Source organism: Lycorma delicatula, chromosome 6, assembly GCF_047948215.1.
Source record: "Lycorma delicatula isolate Av1 chromosome 6, ASM4794821v1, whole genome shotgun sequence".
In the NCBI taxonomy this organism is placed as follows: domain Eukaryota; kingdom Metazoa; phylum Arthropoda; class Insecta; order Hemiptera; family Fulgoridae; genus Lycorma; species Lycorma delicatula.
In genome coordinates, this window is record NC_134460.1 from 96,656,558 (window position 1) to 96,674,482 (window position 17,925).

The 17,925-nt window shown below is 27.5% G+C and overlaps 1 long non-coding RNA gene across 1 annotated transcript in view; it reads left to right on the forward strand.

The window, feature by feature from the left end:
* Nucleotides 1-6,041, forward strand: part of LOC142326479 (uncharacterized) — a 390,885-nt gene extending 384,844 nt beyond the window's left edge. Inside the window, exon 3 of the long non-coding RNA XR_012756793.1 lies at nucleotides 5,937-6,041. This is a non-coding gene — a long non-coding RNA (uncharacterized LOC142326479). The remainder of the gene's footprint in view (nucleotides 1-5,936) is intronic.
* Nucleotides 6,042-17,925: the final 11,884 nt, after the last annotated feature.

The following is a 17,925-nucleotide window of genomic DNA, read 5'->3' on the forward strand; positions in this document are numbered from 1 at the left end:
ATGAGGCTGACAAGTAAAAATATCTTTATTTGTCTTTATATTTATATTTTCTTATTTTATATTTTGTTTTTACATCTATGCAGACCATTACACCTGTATGTTATGATTTGAATTTTATTAAAATTTGTTGGTTAGTTTCTAAAATATTTTTTATTCCGTTTTAATAGCTAATAAATTTAAAATAGTTTTATAAACTTTCCAGAAAAAAATTTATGGTAATTAAGTAACATAAAATTTCGAAAATAATTTTTGGAAATTTTATCAGAAAAGGAAGTTTTCGGCTCTTTATTATATTAGTACAGAATAATACACACAATCTCTGAAAGTAAGATTTTTTCTGATTTTTTTCTCTTTTACCCTTGTGATTAGCAATTTTTTTCTAATATGCAGAAATATGACAGACCAGAAATAATTCTTGACCTTAATGTTAAGGGGTAAATTTAAATTAAAAAACAAAAAGAAAAGGTATGTTGAAATAATCCAATATATTACTTTGTTACTCGAATCTGTTTACCTGCTACAAACCATGTTTCATTATTTTTACACAACTGCTCAAAAAGGAGTGTTTGTTCCACTGTAGCAGCTCAACGGCCGAATCGATTTAGATGTATGACCCCATGTTGGAATCTTTACGTTACGGGTAGTGTTGTAAGCTACATAAATATATGTATGTTTAATTGTAACTACAAGGTCAAAAAAATCATATATACGATTCTAAATGGATAACCGACAGTATTTTCAGTATCCATTTATTTGTATGGAAAATACAAATTGTGTTATAAGATCTGCTACGATCTTGAATGAATGAATTACGATAGAAAATTTATTAATTTATTTTATAATTATTATTACTGTTGTTATTTATTGTTTACAAAATTTAAGAAAAAGCTTATGATTTTTTGACAGGCAGTATATTTGATCATGTAAGCATGTTCTTTATGCCTGTTAAGTGTTAAAAACAAGTAAAAAGAAGTGTTTTATCACTGTTTATATGTATATATATATGTGTGTGTGTGGGTGTGTGTCTGTGTGTATGTGTGTATTATTTACTTTGTTTCACCATAGCAGCTTAACGGCTGAACCGATTTAGATGTATAACAACGTGTTGGAATCCTTACGTTACCGCGAGTGTCGTAGGCTATATATATGTTTATGTTCAAATAGATTTTAAAAATTAAAAAAATATATATATATATATTAAAAAATATACCCGCACGCTCTTCAGTTAATGCATTTTGAAAAAATCGTATATTAAAGAGCAATATTTGTCAGCAATGTGTTTTTAATTTCTAATATTCTCTTGTTATTTAAATATGTCGAAAGAATGGTACATATTTTCAAGTTAGTCAATCTGCGAGAGTTTAATTTTAAAATCTTTTTAAACGAAGGAAATTACAAATAATACCATTATCAACTTTTAGTAAAATTTAGAAAAAGATAGCCATTTATATTCTAATTTATTTTTTTAATTTTTGATGATTATTTATCTAACAAAAGTATGAATTATTTTCATTACACTACTATTTCTGTAAGTTTAGATGATTTATTATATCAACGGTTATGTACGTTGTGTAATTAAAATTTTAATTTTTTATTATTTTTAAAAGTAAATTATGTCAGAATATGTCTTACTAGGTTATTAATATAAGATATCCCACGGCTGGTCTAGTGGTAAACTCATCGTCGCAAATCACTTGTTTAATAACTGATTTTCGAAGTCGAAGTTCTGAGGTTCAAATCCTAGTAAAAGCTAGTTACTTTTATACGAATTTGAATACTAGACAGTGGATACCGGTGTACTTTTGTGGTTGGGGTTAAATTAACCACGCATCACAGGAATGATCGGCCTGAGTCGTAAAAGATTAATTTTACTCATTACATGTCATATATGTCATTCTCATCTCATTGGGCCATAAGCAGTTGCTTATTACTCATTAGTGGAAGAGATTTCAACGTACAATTTATTAATAAATTAAAAGTAAAAAAAATAATTGATATAAACGGACTACCATATGGATTTTTTTCACTTAAAATTTTTCCCATCCTGTTATTTTCTAAAAATTTTATTTTTTTATTGAACACCATCCTAATCTCAATTAATCTATTATTAAATTTGTGAGACTTTTGCAAAAAATTCTTACAAATTAATAAAAAACTAACTGACAAAAAATTAAAATTAAAATCTTAATGAATATTTATGTCATTTCCAAGCTTATTTTATTAAATGCGTTCAAATTTCAGTTATTTATTTTTTTCTCGATTGATTTAGGTTAGGTGTGATGGTTTCACCCATCCGGTTGGTCTAGTGGTGAACGCATCTTCGCAAATCAGCTGATTTTGAAGTCGAGAGTTCCAACGTTCAAATCCTAGTAAAGGCAGTTACTTTTATACGGATTTGAATACTAGATCGTGGATTCCGGTGTTCTTTGATGGTTGAGTTTCAATTAATAACCACACGTCTCAGAAATGGTCGACCTGAGACTGTACAAGACTACATTTCATTTAGTCATATATATCATCCTCATTCATCCTCTCAAGAAATATCTGAACGGTAATTCCCGAAGGCTAAACAGAAAAAAAAGGTGTGATGGTTTCCATGCAGCACTTGAATTTTCTGACTTTAAAGAATTGATTTTTGTTGGTTCGAATACGTTTGGAAGAGTCTATAAGAGTTTGTAGTATAAAAACAATTATTTTTACTTAGTATTTTAACAAATATATTATTTAATTGTTTTCTATATGACTAGCTGTTTTCTGTTTATTCTTTACAAATTCTTTAAGGATATCAATGCAATTTCTATCAGTAGTTATTTCATAATAGAGCTATAATTTTGACAACTATACGTTAATACTGATATATTAATTATAATAAAAAAATCACACTGGACATATAAAAACTATAACTTCTCTGTGGTAGACATAACTAAAATTTTTCAAAATTAGTTTGATTATCTAGAGCAATTAAATAATTTTTATAAGATTTTTTGTGGTATGTTTATTGATACGTAAATTACTATCTTATCTTATCTTACATAATTTTAAATCCTGAACGTAGTTTTCACGTAGATGAAATTGTATTTTAAAATAATTATTGCTTTTAATTAATGTAATATAAAAAAATATTTATGCCTAAAAAACCCAGAAAAAGATTATTTTTCTAATTTCATTTAAATTTGGTATCTTATAGGTCAAATTAAATTTAAAAGCAAAACAATACCAAGAAAAATTGAAAAAACAATGAAACATTTTTCAGTTTTAAGGTAAATTTCTTTTTAATTAGTTTTATTTTTTAAAGTTAATTTAATTTTCATTTATAATTTTATAGACTAAAAAAAAAACACCACCTATAAAAGACAGTTCACTAAAATCACAAAGGCGGAACATTCGCGATTTGAAAAAAGCAGGGAAAATATAAAAGAAAAGCCTGATGAACGTGAGCTAAGACTTTCTGGTATATTTATTATTTTTTAGGATTTCCGAGAAGTTTTTTTTAATTTTTATGTGATAATAGTTTGACTAATTAATCGGTATCATTATTACGCTGAACTACTCGTAATTCAGTAATCAAAGCACTGATGACAATATAACTTCAAATTTTCTATTTCAGTAGAATAATTAATTATTCTTCTATTCTATATTAAATATTCTTCTAGTAGAATAATTAATTATTCTTCTGAAATAGAAAAAAATTTATGTACGTAAATACGTTTGTTATATTCTAATAATTAAAGTTACTTTTATTTAACGGGTATTGTTTAGATCTCATCAGCAATTGTGGAGTACTTGTAAATTTGATAAGTATTATTCCAAACCCTTCCTGAGTAATAAAAAAAATTTAGTATGTTTTAAGTAACTTTTGTAAATATATTTTCATTTCATGTTATAACTTTACTAGAAAAAACAACAATAATATAAATAACTAAATTGAAAAAAGTGAAAATAATACAGCTAATAGCAAAAGTTCATAAACTAAGTTTTAAATTTCGCGTAAAATCCAATTCAGATTATATATATATTTATATAAATATATATAAAAAATACGTATAATTTACAACCTAGGATTGAGGGTAAGTTGACTGCAAGAAACAATACATTGATATATCATACATGTATATGCATTCTATATATATATATATATATATATATATATTATTTCTTAAACAAATTCAAAGAGAAGACTCTCAATTTTTTTTTTTTAAATATATTTTTTATTTCTGCTACACCCCAAATGTCGTGATTTTAATGATTCGTATTTATTTTGTAGAGGAAGTTCTTCTGGTATTCGTAATGTAAATCTTTGTTAACCATTTTTTAATACCAAATGTTTGTTATGAAAATTATATGATCTACACAGAGAATTTGAAATTTTTTTTCTTGTTATGATTGTTTAGAAACGTGGTTTATTTGTTTAATGATAAATGGTTTAACGTCATGATATTCAAAGCATTTTTATAAAGAAACTTCTAAAAAATGTTAGGAAAACTTAAGGTAAAAAAAGGACTTGCATTCATTTTCTTATTTTATCAAAACAAACTTTTCTCCTAATGTTTTATGTGACAAAAGTTTTTTTTTCTTTCGAATTGCTTTATTTTCTTTCGAATTGCTTTATTTTCATATTTTACTTCTAATCATATTTTAGATAAAAAATAATTTAAAAATGTTAATAATTTTTTATTATCTTCAGACATTTGACTGGTTTGGTGCAGCTCTCCAATATTCCCTATCTAGTGCCATTTCAGTCTACCCCCTACATCCTACATCCCTAACAATTTGTTTTACATATAGTAAATGTTGCCTTTCTGCACAATTTTTCCCATCTTGTTCCTCCATCTGTCCCTCCAATATCAAAGCAACTATTCCGGGATGCCTTAATATGTGGCCTACAAGTCTGCCTCTTTTTTTAGTTATATTTTTCCAAATGCTTCTTTTTTTATTAATTTGCCGCAACACGTCTACATTTGTTACTATCCACCCATTTGCTTTTTAACATTTTCCTATAGCACCACATTTCAAAAGCTTCTAATCTTTTCTTCTCAGGTACTCCGATCGTCAAAATTTCACTTCCGTATAAAGTTACACTCCAAATATATACTTTCAAAAATATTTTCCTGACGTTTAATAATTTTTGATGTAAGCAAATTATATTTCTGACTGAAAGCTCGTTTCTCCTGTGCTGTCTGGCATTTTTTTAATAAAATACAAAATCAATTCAAAAAAGATACTAAAAAATACTAATTTTATTTTCATAATTCTTTTCTAAATTTCCACCTTTTAAAGTTGGTACCAAATCAAGGGTTAGGAAATTGTTGTTAATTGTTTATTTTTAATAAATTTCCGACTTTAAAACTTCTATATATAGAAAACGATTGATCGATAAATTATTATTTTATCTATTATACATTTAAAGAATCTTTATACTGTAAAAAGCAATTGAATTGGTTTTGTAATTAATAAGCCAAAATTGTAATTAAATTTGTAAATTATTAGTGAGCTTTAATTTTTTATTGATTATTTTTATTGCGGTTAATATTTTAAAAATTTCAACAAGTTAGAAAATGAAATAAAATTAATTAATTTTAAAGAATATAAAAATTCTGTAAACCTCATATGTCTGGGTATCCCAGTGGATATACAAATTTTTTTTTTTTTCATTTATAAACCTAATTAAATCACTGGCAATCTGTCGTTTATATGTCAACTTTCTGGTACATCAACAAGTACTTTCCACCGAAAAAGAGATAGGTGAAGAATAAAATCTCTTGGATAATAGCTTAACCAATTTCTAATTAAAATTTCAAAATTAAAATATTTTTACCTTAAACTAAAAATATATGTAATGCATTTTTTTTTTTAATTTAGTGTATTTAGTAATTACATAAATGTCTTTGTATAATTTGTAATATTATTAAAAATACTTTGTTTTTGTTTTGAAACAGCGGGCATCAAGAGCTATGGTCATTATCCCGATGGAAATTGGTAGCGTATGAAAAGATACTATGCGTGACCGGGATTCGAATCCTGCAACCGCGCCCGAAATGCCGAGACGCTACCTACTCAGCCAAGGAGGTCAGCAAAAATACAACTACAACGTGAAATTTACTTAGAATTATTAAAAGTTTTGCTCAAAAATAATCTACTTAAGCCATATTCTTAATTAAATATCGTTCGTATAATTTTATTAAGTACATTTCTATTAAGCATTTTAAATGTTTTATAATTTTTATTTCTCATAGTTTGAATAATAATCTTAAACCTAATTTTATTTATTTAAAATTAATAAATGTAAACTATTTTTGTCGAGTATTTTAATTAACATTAAACCGGCTAAGATTAAATTAAAAGTTTAGAAAATTATAATAAAAAAAAACATTTTTATAAATATAGTAAAATTAATTATTACAACCCTAATTAAGTTTTGTTATATAAATTTAAATTAAAATGCTTCCATATATTAACATAATTTTATAACAATTATCACTTTTGGATTTAGATACTATATCGCGGATACGGGTGTTCTTTGGTGGTTGGGTTTCAATTAACCACATTGGGAAGGAAATGGCAAACCACCCGTAAAAATCTTCCAGAAAAATTCCAAGGAATTGGAATCGACAAGGGTTGGAGAAGACTATAACTAAATTTATTTTTGTTAATTATCACCTTAAATCGTTTCAGTGGACATCAGTTTTGGTACCTTTATTAGATTGTTAATATAAAAGCCTAGATATGAAGTATGCGAAATAAAAATTAATTTAATTATCATTACCTCTAATTTTGTTTTCTTATAAAACTATAAAAATAAAATCCTTAAAGAACATGCTCAAAAGTTATTTATAATAAATAAAAATCCTCCTAAACTAAATTCGTATTTCGATTGTTTGGTGGTCATCAGTAGATGCAGAGAAATAAATATAAATAGATATTAATAAAAACTAAAAAAACGAAACGAAATAGATGAATATAAAAATAATGTTGTTTATAAATAAAAGTAATTTGAGAAATAATAATTTATAAATAAATGAAACTATCTCCCAATGACTATAAAAACATTACTATTATTGAAATTTATGTTGAAAAATGACAATTAAATACTAAGTAACATTTATTTATAAATAACGCATAAAATAAATTATCGTTATAAATTATTATCTAAATATAAGCATTTTAAATGTTTTATAATTTTTATTTCTCGTAGTTTGAATAATAATCTTAAACCTAATTTTATTTATTTAAAATTAATAAATGTAAACTATTTTTGTCCAGTATTTTAATATTAATATTAAACCGGCTAAGATTAAATTGAAAGTTTAGAAAATTATAATAAAAAAAACATTTTTATAATTATAGTAAAATATAATAAAATTATTATAACCCTAACTAAATTTTGGAGTTGACTACATACTATAATGTTTTACTTTATTTTAAATCTAAATTTAAAGGAATAATTATTTATAAAGTTAATTGTTTTCACTTGCTGGTTTTGTTTTATTTTCGATGTTCAGTATTTACACTGAAAGTGTAAATACTGAAATGTTTACGCTGAAATTATATATATATATATATATATTCAGCGAAGTTATTCAACATTACATTATTCGTATTTTAGCAAATTTGTACAATCGTTAAGTTAAATTTAATATTTTTATTGTTGGAAACAGAAAAAAAAGAGCCTTGAGTTGCCATATCCGCATCTGGTTGATTTTTTTTTCTTGGTTAACCTCCGGGACCACCGTTAGATATTACTTCAGAGGATGAGATGAATGATTTGTAGCGTGTATGAAAAAAGCCATGCTTGACCGGGATTCGAACCCGGTCATCTGGTTGATTTGTCATGCATTACAGACACATTTGCATTTAACAACTTTTCCGCATGTTCCTTACCTACTTTAACAAGATGGACATTTAAAATTTCCGGGTCTATTTCTGGAATAATTTTTGTTTTTTTAATAAGTAATGCTTCGTTTATATAGAAAGTCCAATATTGTTATTTATATTTAAGAAAATTATTTACACGAGTTATTTGTGTGTGTATGTGTGTGTGTGTATGTGCGCGCGCGCGCGCGCGCGCGCGCGCGCGCGCGTGTGTGTGTGTGTGTGTGTGTGTGTGTGTGTGTGTGTGTGTGTGTGTGTTCTAAGAAACATATTAGGTTAAGCTTAACAAATTTGCTTAAGTAAGGTTTTCTCGAAATCTACACTTCCCTCAATAAAGGCTTAAATAAGAAAAATAAAATTTTCAAAAAACATTTCTGCATTTTAGTTCCGGATCGATAATTTCAAAAAAAAACTTTTCTTGATAGTTCTTTATATGAAGTATATAATCTTTCAATAATTTTTTGAAAAATATTTAAACAGAATGTAAATACAGCAAAAGAATAAAAGAAACATATATTTCAATTTTATGAGGTGGGAGTTGATTTTTTGAAAAAGAACTGTTTAAAATATGCATTGTAGATATAAATTTTCTTTAATAGTTTTCTTTAAAATTCCTCCAAAGAAAATCGAAATTGGTTTTTTCACGATATTCCCCCACCCCCTTAACGAATCTTGAAAAGAAAATTAATATTATCAATGTCCCATAAATAGAAATATATGAGCTAAATTTGAAGAAAATCGGTTTGGTTAATCCTGAGATATAAGGCCAAAAGCAGTACGATACTCATACGTATGAACATACTCGTACTTACATACATACGTTTTTTGGTCTAAATGAATTAGTTGGAACTAAAACAAAGATTTACCAAAAAAAACCGATATTCCATTTTTGAAATGATCATCATACTTTCTCCTTTAATACAGCTATTTTATATATTTTAAAGTAATATATACGATTTAATTAAAAATATTATTAAAATTATAGGAAAGTATTAACCGTCTCAGTCACTTGGATATAAATCAAAAATTGCTGCAAGATCAAAAAATTTAAATTCATAAATAATTTTTTTCTATTGACGGGATGAAACTATCTTAACTGTTTATTCTCCATGAATTTTTTATGTTATTATAATAATACAGTATGTTAAACATAAATGAAAATTATGTTTTATATCACAGAAAACTTAGTTTTTGATATACCAAAAAAGAGTAATATTATTTAAAAAATAAATGTAAAAAAAATTATTTTTTAGTAACTATTAACTTTCTTTTTACCGACTTTTCGAAGAAACGTTCGGTCGCATGGTGGGATTAGAAGGGGGCGAAATTGAATTATTTTTACGTTTTGTGGTATGAAGATTAAAGAATAATCCTCAAAATAAAAAATAAAAATTTAAAACATGTGTAAAACTTTAGATCAATTTCATTGAACTTTAGGTATACTGTAGCAGTGTATCTAAAGTTTTACATGTAAATATTTGTTGAAGATTGGTTGAATCGTTCTTCAGTTACATTCAATTTAAGATCGAAAATAAACAATATAAAGTCAAGGTTAAATTGACTTAATATTGGTGTATTTTTCAAACACCCTTATGCATTGAAGCACAGTGTTGAGTAAGTTTAAACTTGATGCTTGTATGCAGGGTTTACTCGTTATTTTAAATTATTTCATCAAATTTCAATAATTTAATTTTTTCATAAACTGAAAATTTGTTTCAAATATTAAAGAAAAAGAAAAATATTATACTTCTAAGTTTTTTCTTTTAATTTATGTTTTATAATATATTTCTTGCACAAAAATTTATACAAAAAATATAGTTCAAAATCAAATAATGAAACGCCGGTCTTCTTCCCCAGAACTGCGAAAAATTTTTTTTTTTAATATTGATTTCGTAATTATGAAAGTCTATCTGTTTCACCCGGAAATATTATTCTACTTAATTAGTTTCAAATATTAATAAAAAATAATTCACACTGATGTAACATTTTATTAACCCCTATAAAGATTTTTAAACAATTTTGGATTGTAAAATATTATTAATTTAGTGCAAAAGATTAATTTTTAAAGATTATATAAACTTATTTGAAGTTATTCCCTGGAATACTTTATGGGCGAATCCATATTATATGTCCATGATTTTATTTTATTTTTGTGATGTATATACATCAAATCTAACAATTTACACCATTATGATTTTTTTAAATCGCAGCATTTTATCAATTTTATCTATAAAGTTGGAGTTTATTACAAATTGTTTTACTGGATTTATTGTTCAATAACGTATTTGTTTCAATTAAAATTAACGTAGTGTTTCAATTGAAAGATTATAATTTTTAAATGTATAAATTTCACATAAATTAAAAAACCTCTTCTACGTGAAAAATATTTCTCTGAACTAATTATAAAAATAATTAAGAATAAATAAAAAAACGAACGGATAAATTTTTTAAAATTCAGCTTTGAAATTAAGAAAAAATATTGAAAGCGTCTAATTTGCTTCAGGTTTTACATCCAGCTTAGGCAGAATTATATAATCTAATGTTTAATTAATTCTACCATATGTACGTATTATTATTATTAAAATAATATTTGATTTTAATATTCCATTCTTATATTTTATATTTTTAGAATAATCTAATGGAAAAATTTTGATTAATATAGTTTTCCTCGGGCACTTATCAGAACAAACAATACCCTATATTTTAATTCGTGACTTTAGCTTTAATTATACTAAATTACATTCAGATCTTCACAGCCGGTTTACGAATAACTGATTAAAAATTAGTAGATCTCCATATTTATATAATTGAGAGAAAAAATTTAATTTTGAATGAGATTATAAATTTGAAAAAGTATAATTTATTTATGTTAATATAATATAAAAGACTTTTTAATTTATAATAATTAACTTTGTTAAAATATTCGTAATCAATTGCTATTATTTTTTAATTAAAATTAAATGTTTAAATAAATCTATAAACAAATTTATTTTTATTTTAATTATAAGATTTCTTCGAATAATTTTAAAATTACAATAATTATAATACCTTATTCTGTTATTGAATCATTCTCATCTGTTCTTCCAGTTGTAGACTGTTAGTAAACCACGCGTTGAAAACATACTGCTCATGTGATGGACGTTTATAGAGGGTCTAAAGACCGTACTGACCTTCGACGGACAGGAACAACCAACGTAGGGCCAAAGACAAAAGATAGAAAGGGAACCCCCCTTCTTTGGTTTATTGTTTCAGCAACTGGTTTAACGGTGACAAAAAAAATCATAATAATTGTTAGAAAATATTTCAATGATAAAAGGGAAGCGATGGATGGCTACATTCAGACATTCAACGACTCATAAAGAGGTTGCCCTTATTTCCTCATTTGCATATCTCCCAAAAACAATAACTTTAAAAAAAAGAAAGAGGGGCAAGAGGTGTAAGGTGCTGGAAATTAAAATCGGGGTGTTTTTTTTGCCGCTGTTATCCTGTACTAGTCAAATGGACTCGCCCCTCTTATTAAATAGTAGTATTACCAGTTCCATTCTTCGGTATATTTAATTCAAGTTTGACGAAATCTGTTTTCATGAGAAAACAAAACGTAATATAAAGTGTACAATAAAAACCAGCTTCTTTTCTTTAATAATAAACTACAAAATAATATTTTAAATAACAGAATTAATTTCCTCAGAAATAAAATAATATATTAAAGATTATATATTTATGAGAAGATATCTTATATCATATTGTAAAAAATTAAAATATTTGACAAATTTCCTTGATTTCTGATAAAATTTTTCATCATAATGATATAACCTAGTTTTTTTTTTAACCTCCGAGTTTACCGTTAGGTATTGCTTCAGAGGATGAGATGAATGATTTGTAGCGTGTGTGAAAATGCCACGCCTAACCGGGATTCGAACCCGGGATATAGCCTAGTTATTTTTACTCAACTACCTTACCACTTAAAAATTTATCGAAAAAAGTCATAAAATTGTTCTATGTCAGTTATATAAATCTGAAAAAGTTACAAAAAACTCGCCCAAGTTCAATTTTTCGTTTAGCTTTTATATCTTAACCTATCATGAAACCAGTTGTATAAATCTAAAATGAAAATAAAATGTGCTAATTGAGTAAAAAATACATTTTTAAATACCTTTATTTAAATAAGTAATATTAGATTAATTAAATTATAATTTGATTTTTTTTTAAATAATAAATTAGTTTTATGTTTTTTTTAATATTTTATAATTAAATAATTCGATATTTTATTTTTTTTTTTAAATTTAATATAAAAATATTCCCTATCACTGAAACAAAGGATGAAAACCATTCTTTGATAACCGATAATCTAAAACTGAATAACAAAATATTTATCGAAATAGTAAAATTCAATAATATTATGAATTATGATTTTCTTGATTTATTGTTGTAAATCAGGACTGAGATTTTCAAATATTTAAAATATTCAATTACATATATAATTATATTGTAATATAATATAATTATATTACAATTATATTACTCGAAATAGTCGGTAGATGACTGCATTCAAGAGGACTACAGCTCTCGGTGGATAAGTGCAAATATATCAAATTTACCGGTAGAAGGGTGTTGGAACCAGTGGATATATATATATAGAAGGTAATAACATTGCTGAAGTTCAGGTATTGAAATACTTGGGAGTTACTCTGCAAAGAAATTGTCGTTTCACTGAACATGTGTTGAACGTTTGTCACAGCGCAGAGAAAACGATTAAAAGCTTGAACGTTATTATGTCAAAGCACAGAGCTCCTAGGGTATCGAAAAGGAGACTACTTGCGACAACCGTAGTCTGATCGATTTTGTATGCAGTTCCTGCATGGTGGCCCGCTATGACTATTAACAGGAACAAGGACAGATTAAAAAAGATACACAGGAGGGTATTGCTTGGAGTAGCATCCGCTTACAGAACGGTCTCGTATGAGGCCCTCTGTGTGCTTTCTGGTGTGCCCCCTATTGATCTCATTGCTAGACACAGGGTTGAGAGGTTTTTAGGACGTGTGGATAATGAAGTCAGACAAGATATTAATAATATATGGCAGGAAAGATGGCTGCAGGTTGGCGTAGCCAGATGGACCAGATCCTTGATCCCTGATATAGTTAGATGGACAGGCAGACGCCACGGATAAATAGATTACCACGTCACACAGTTTTTAAATGGCCATGGGTGCTTTAACGAATACCTCCACAAAGTTGGCAAAAGAGATCAACCTACGTGCATGTATTGTAACGAACGTGACGATGTAGAGCATACTTTCCTGAATTGCCAAAAATGGCAAATGCTAAGATACAATGCTGGTATTGACGGAAAGACTCCGAGAGAGATAATAGATCATATGCTCAGTAGAGTAGAGAATTGGAGAAAGGTTGTAGAGTTCATAAGGTCAGTCCTTAAACAAAAAATTATAGATGAAAGGAATATGGGTTTTTAGATTGTAGTTTGGGTGGACAGCCTCAGCGGTGAGAGCCAGCATGCTGTGGTGTGCTGGTTTCGATGAGCCGCTGAGGACTCCTTGGGTTGACTGTTAGGTTTTCTTAACTAAGTTAAAAAAGGGAAAAAATCTCAAAAGAGCCAACCGTAGACCTGACCTGCCAAGCCGGTATATAGCCGGTAGGTGGGGACGGCCTATTAGAGTAACGGACACTCCCCTGGGTGGCGTAATACCATCAAGTCGGTCCGGCCCAGGGGAGTAGAGAAGTTGAAAAAATATATATATATATATATATATATATATATATATAATTATATTACATATATAATTGAGAATAGGAATATCGATATTCCTATCCTCAATTACTAAATTCTTATTTACTTACATAAATTGTTTTAAATGAACTTAAAAATTAAAATAATACTAAACAAAACGTCTTCTGGAAAAAAAATGAAAAAGGGTACATTTTGAGAAATTTTTTATTGTTTTTTGATTTTAATTTAGTTTTTTAACTGCTTTATTCTTAAGTAAAATATTTTAATGTTATTATAAACACCTAACCTACTTGTATTACAAGTTTTTGATTAGGTGTTTTCTTTAACTTTCTTTTATTGTCGTAGGTTTCAGTCACAGGTGCTGAAGAGAAGAGTCATTCTCATTAAACCTTAGGTGGGGCACCACGAATTAATTACAGAGATAATTCTATTAAGATACCTAGTTTTCGAAAATATTGGGGGAGCTTTGAGAAAATAGTCTTCTATACGTTTACTTTTCTGATGAATTTAATAGTCACCGAACTAAAAGAAAATATGATTCAATGTTCAAATTTTATATACTGCAATATATCTGAAATCGTAAATAATTTTTCATATTCGAATATTCGCTTTAAAAATATTTGGTGTAAGTAGATAAAATTTTAGGAAAAAAAGCAAGAAAAATTAATTTATTAGATATAAGATTCGAAGATGCCAGCTTCCATTTGTGGTAACAGGAATGGTAAATTCCAGGAGAAAACGAGGGAAACGCATAATCATTGATTAGATTAAGATTGGACGAAGGACCATCAAGGAAATGCCCAAGAATAAAAAATTGTGAAATAGAGGCATAAAAACATTGTATAAAATATGAAACGTATACATTTCCAGAAAACCCCCTGAGAAAATGTAATTATCATTTATAAAAATTATTACCAACTCAAAAAAGGTGTTAATCACAGATAAATTATCGTTAGTTTTAAATTAGTTTATATTCTATTGTTTACAGCTGATTCAGTTGTAAATAAACTATAATCAAAGCTTTATGATTTATTACATTTATATTTCTCAAACAAGATTTTTGAAACTAAAAGTTCCCGAATTGTTCAATTATAAAAAACAAGTAAAACAGAATTCCTAGCAATATTTACCCAGTCTATGAAAAATCAGTTATAGCAAAATTACTATAATCCTATAATTAAGGTACTCCTTACTTATGATGACTGATACTGTAACTAATAATTTTTTGGCAAGATTTTATAATAAAAAAAATATATATATTACCAATAATTTTTTTTTTTATTAACTCTTTTTGGTCAAATAGTTTTTTCGCAAAAATTTTAAACTTTTTCGAATAAAAACCTGGGAAGTCCAGAAATGCTTACGGCATTGTAAAAATTGTCGTATAAAACAGGTTTAAGAGTAATGTTTTTCAGGAAATTCAAAGCGTCAATGTTTCTTCCTTCTTTTTACGGAAAGAAAACCGAATAGAATGATTTCTTTATCTAAATTTTTAGACATAGCTGGTAAAGTTATCTTTTACTCTTAACAAGGCGATTAAATCAAAATTTAGTAGCTAAATAAATACAAAGAACGTGGCAAGAAAGCAAATTAAATTACATATATTTTTTATTTATTTTTTTTTCTTATTGAATTATAATTTATTGTAAAAAAGTTTTTGCAATCATTGGTGAATAATTATTAATAAATCAATATATTTAAATGAATAATTAGTTTAAAAAAAAGGAAATGAAGAGTGATTCTTGCCGATGTGCCTTCCCCTCATAAGATCCAAAAATTTTATTTTGCTATAATTCTGGAACCATTGAAAATAAGAACCAGTTATGATATATCTCTAAATGAGGGTTTATTACTGCAGTTAAGTAAAAGTCCAAATCCAACTTTTTTGGGGTTTTGGTTTTTTTTTTAGACACTTTTACTCAAGTCAATTGCAACAAAAGGCGAAGGTACATAACTAGATGTTACAACAGTCCTAAATCCAAAATTTCAACATTCTACGGCTGATTGTTTTTGAGTTATGCGAGATATACGTACGTACTGACGTCACGCCAAAATTAGGCAAAATGGATTCAGGGATGGTTAAAATGGATATTTCCGTTAAAATCTGAAAACCTAAATTTTTAGCGATCGCAATACTTCCTTTACTTCGTATAAGAAAGTAAAAACAAGTGCCTAGAACAAACATATTGCTCGGCTATTTTTTTTTATTCCAGCAGGTCTTTGATAACGTCTGACCTACTGTGTAAATTGAAAAGAAGCCTTCTTCAACCGTATTACTTGATTCTATACAACTACCTAGACGGACAATTTCCCCAAGTGAAGTACAATTAATACTTTTCTGTATTCTTTGATAATGTGTATGGTGTTTCTCTGGGCACAATTCTGGGCCCGGTTCTGTATTCAGTCTTCACGACCTAATGAAGAACCGGCCTATAACAGACCGAATATGTAACCGGTTTCTCGACTTTCTAGAGTCCAGAGGTTTGCGGACATCTCGACTAGAGGACATCACAGTTGCATCGTTTGCGGATGACATGGCAATCCTGGTTGTGGATGCTGTCCCTACCGTAACTTCTGCTAAACTACAAACTGTATTGGATCTAATAAAGTTAATCCGGCTATGTTTGCGTATACTATGTTTGCGATGATGAGGAGGAGTAACTGCTCGCGAGTTCAAGTTATTGGCGTTTTTATCCCGCATGCTAACAGCGTGCGATACCTAGGACTGATCTGTATCATCTTCTGACGTGGAGAATCCATGTCAGAGAGAAAAGGACGCAGCTTAACATTAAGTTCAGGAAGATGTACTGGTTGCTAGGCGGGGGATCGAAACTATCGTTATCTAACAAGCAATTGTTGTACTCAGCAGTCCTGAAACCGATTAAGACCTACGGAATCCAACTGTGGGGTACGCAAGCGAAGTCATATACCGATTCCAGAACAACCTATTGAGAATTATAACAGAAGCTCCGCGATTTACGAAAAACATGAAATACAAGATTATCTGGTATTGCCAACCGTTCAAGAGGAGATACGGCGATTCAGTACAAGATACAAAATGAGATTTAGAAAAACGTGTGAACTGGCTCGCAGTTAACCTCCTGGATAACAGGGAGGAGGTTAGGCGCCTAAAGCGACTAAATATATTAGATCTTGGGCACCGTCAAAATGCTCATTTCGTTTCGTCACTTATTTTCTTATATCTTTGATTTATTTCATTGTTTCTTTGTTTGATTAGTACTTGTTTTGAAATTAACAAGATAGTTTGTTAGTGTTTTCTTTATTTTTTTATGTTCTGAACTTGATCAATATTCCTTGGATACATTTTTGTATGTACTTATTTATGTGTATTGTATATTTAAGTATACTGTACAAGATATGTATACATATGCATACATACACAGTCCTTTGAGGGATTTAAATGGAAACCCCTCTCTGCATGTCATTTTTTTATTCAAATTTACTTATGCTTCCGGTAAATTAGAACCAATTGTAAATTAAACACTGTGGCAAAATAACGTAACTAAGGGAAAAGATTAACAGTTCATTGTAATTTAATTTTTATTTTATCTTTTTAATCTTTATTGCAATAAAAATAAGTAAATGCTATTTATTTACATACACCTGTGTATAAATGTCTAGTGTATGAATGTGTGTGTGCGCTCGCGCGTTAAATTAAACAATTTTAGTTAATAGATAATTTAGTAACTTCCGTTCTAGAAGCAGAATACAATTTTTTACAAAATTAATATTTTTTTTCACTACTTATATTTTTCTTCTATATTAAGTATTTTTCCCGATATTTCTGGTTCATTAGAACATTATTTTATAAAATTTAATAAGTATAATAAGTGTAATTTTAAAAAGTATAATTTAAAACGTTAAAGTTGTAGAGTGGTATGCTATCTCAATCACTGATATATAATTGAAATTTTGTGAATCTTTACTTTTGATGAAGGCAACGATCTCTAACAAAGTACTAAATTTGGAAGAAAAGAGTAGTCAATATAAAAAGTTAATTTTTAAATAACTTTAATTTCATATGTGATATATAAAATAACGATTTCCGAATAATATCAGCCTTCTGCGAAAGGAACAGACCTGTATAAAAAAACAACCGTTATTTCTACAATTAAATTATAAGCAATCAGATGAAATAGTATTTTTTGTTCTTATCTTATTCAGCTTCCAGAGGATAAAAAAAAAATTAATATTATTATTTTAGCCAGCTCATATAACGTTAGATCCAACATAGGTAGAAGTATCCAGTTAGCAACGATTTTATTGTAATGTAAATAATTTCTCCTGTT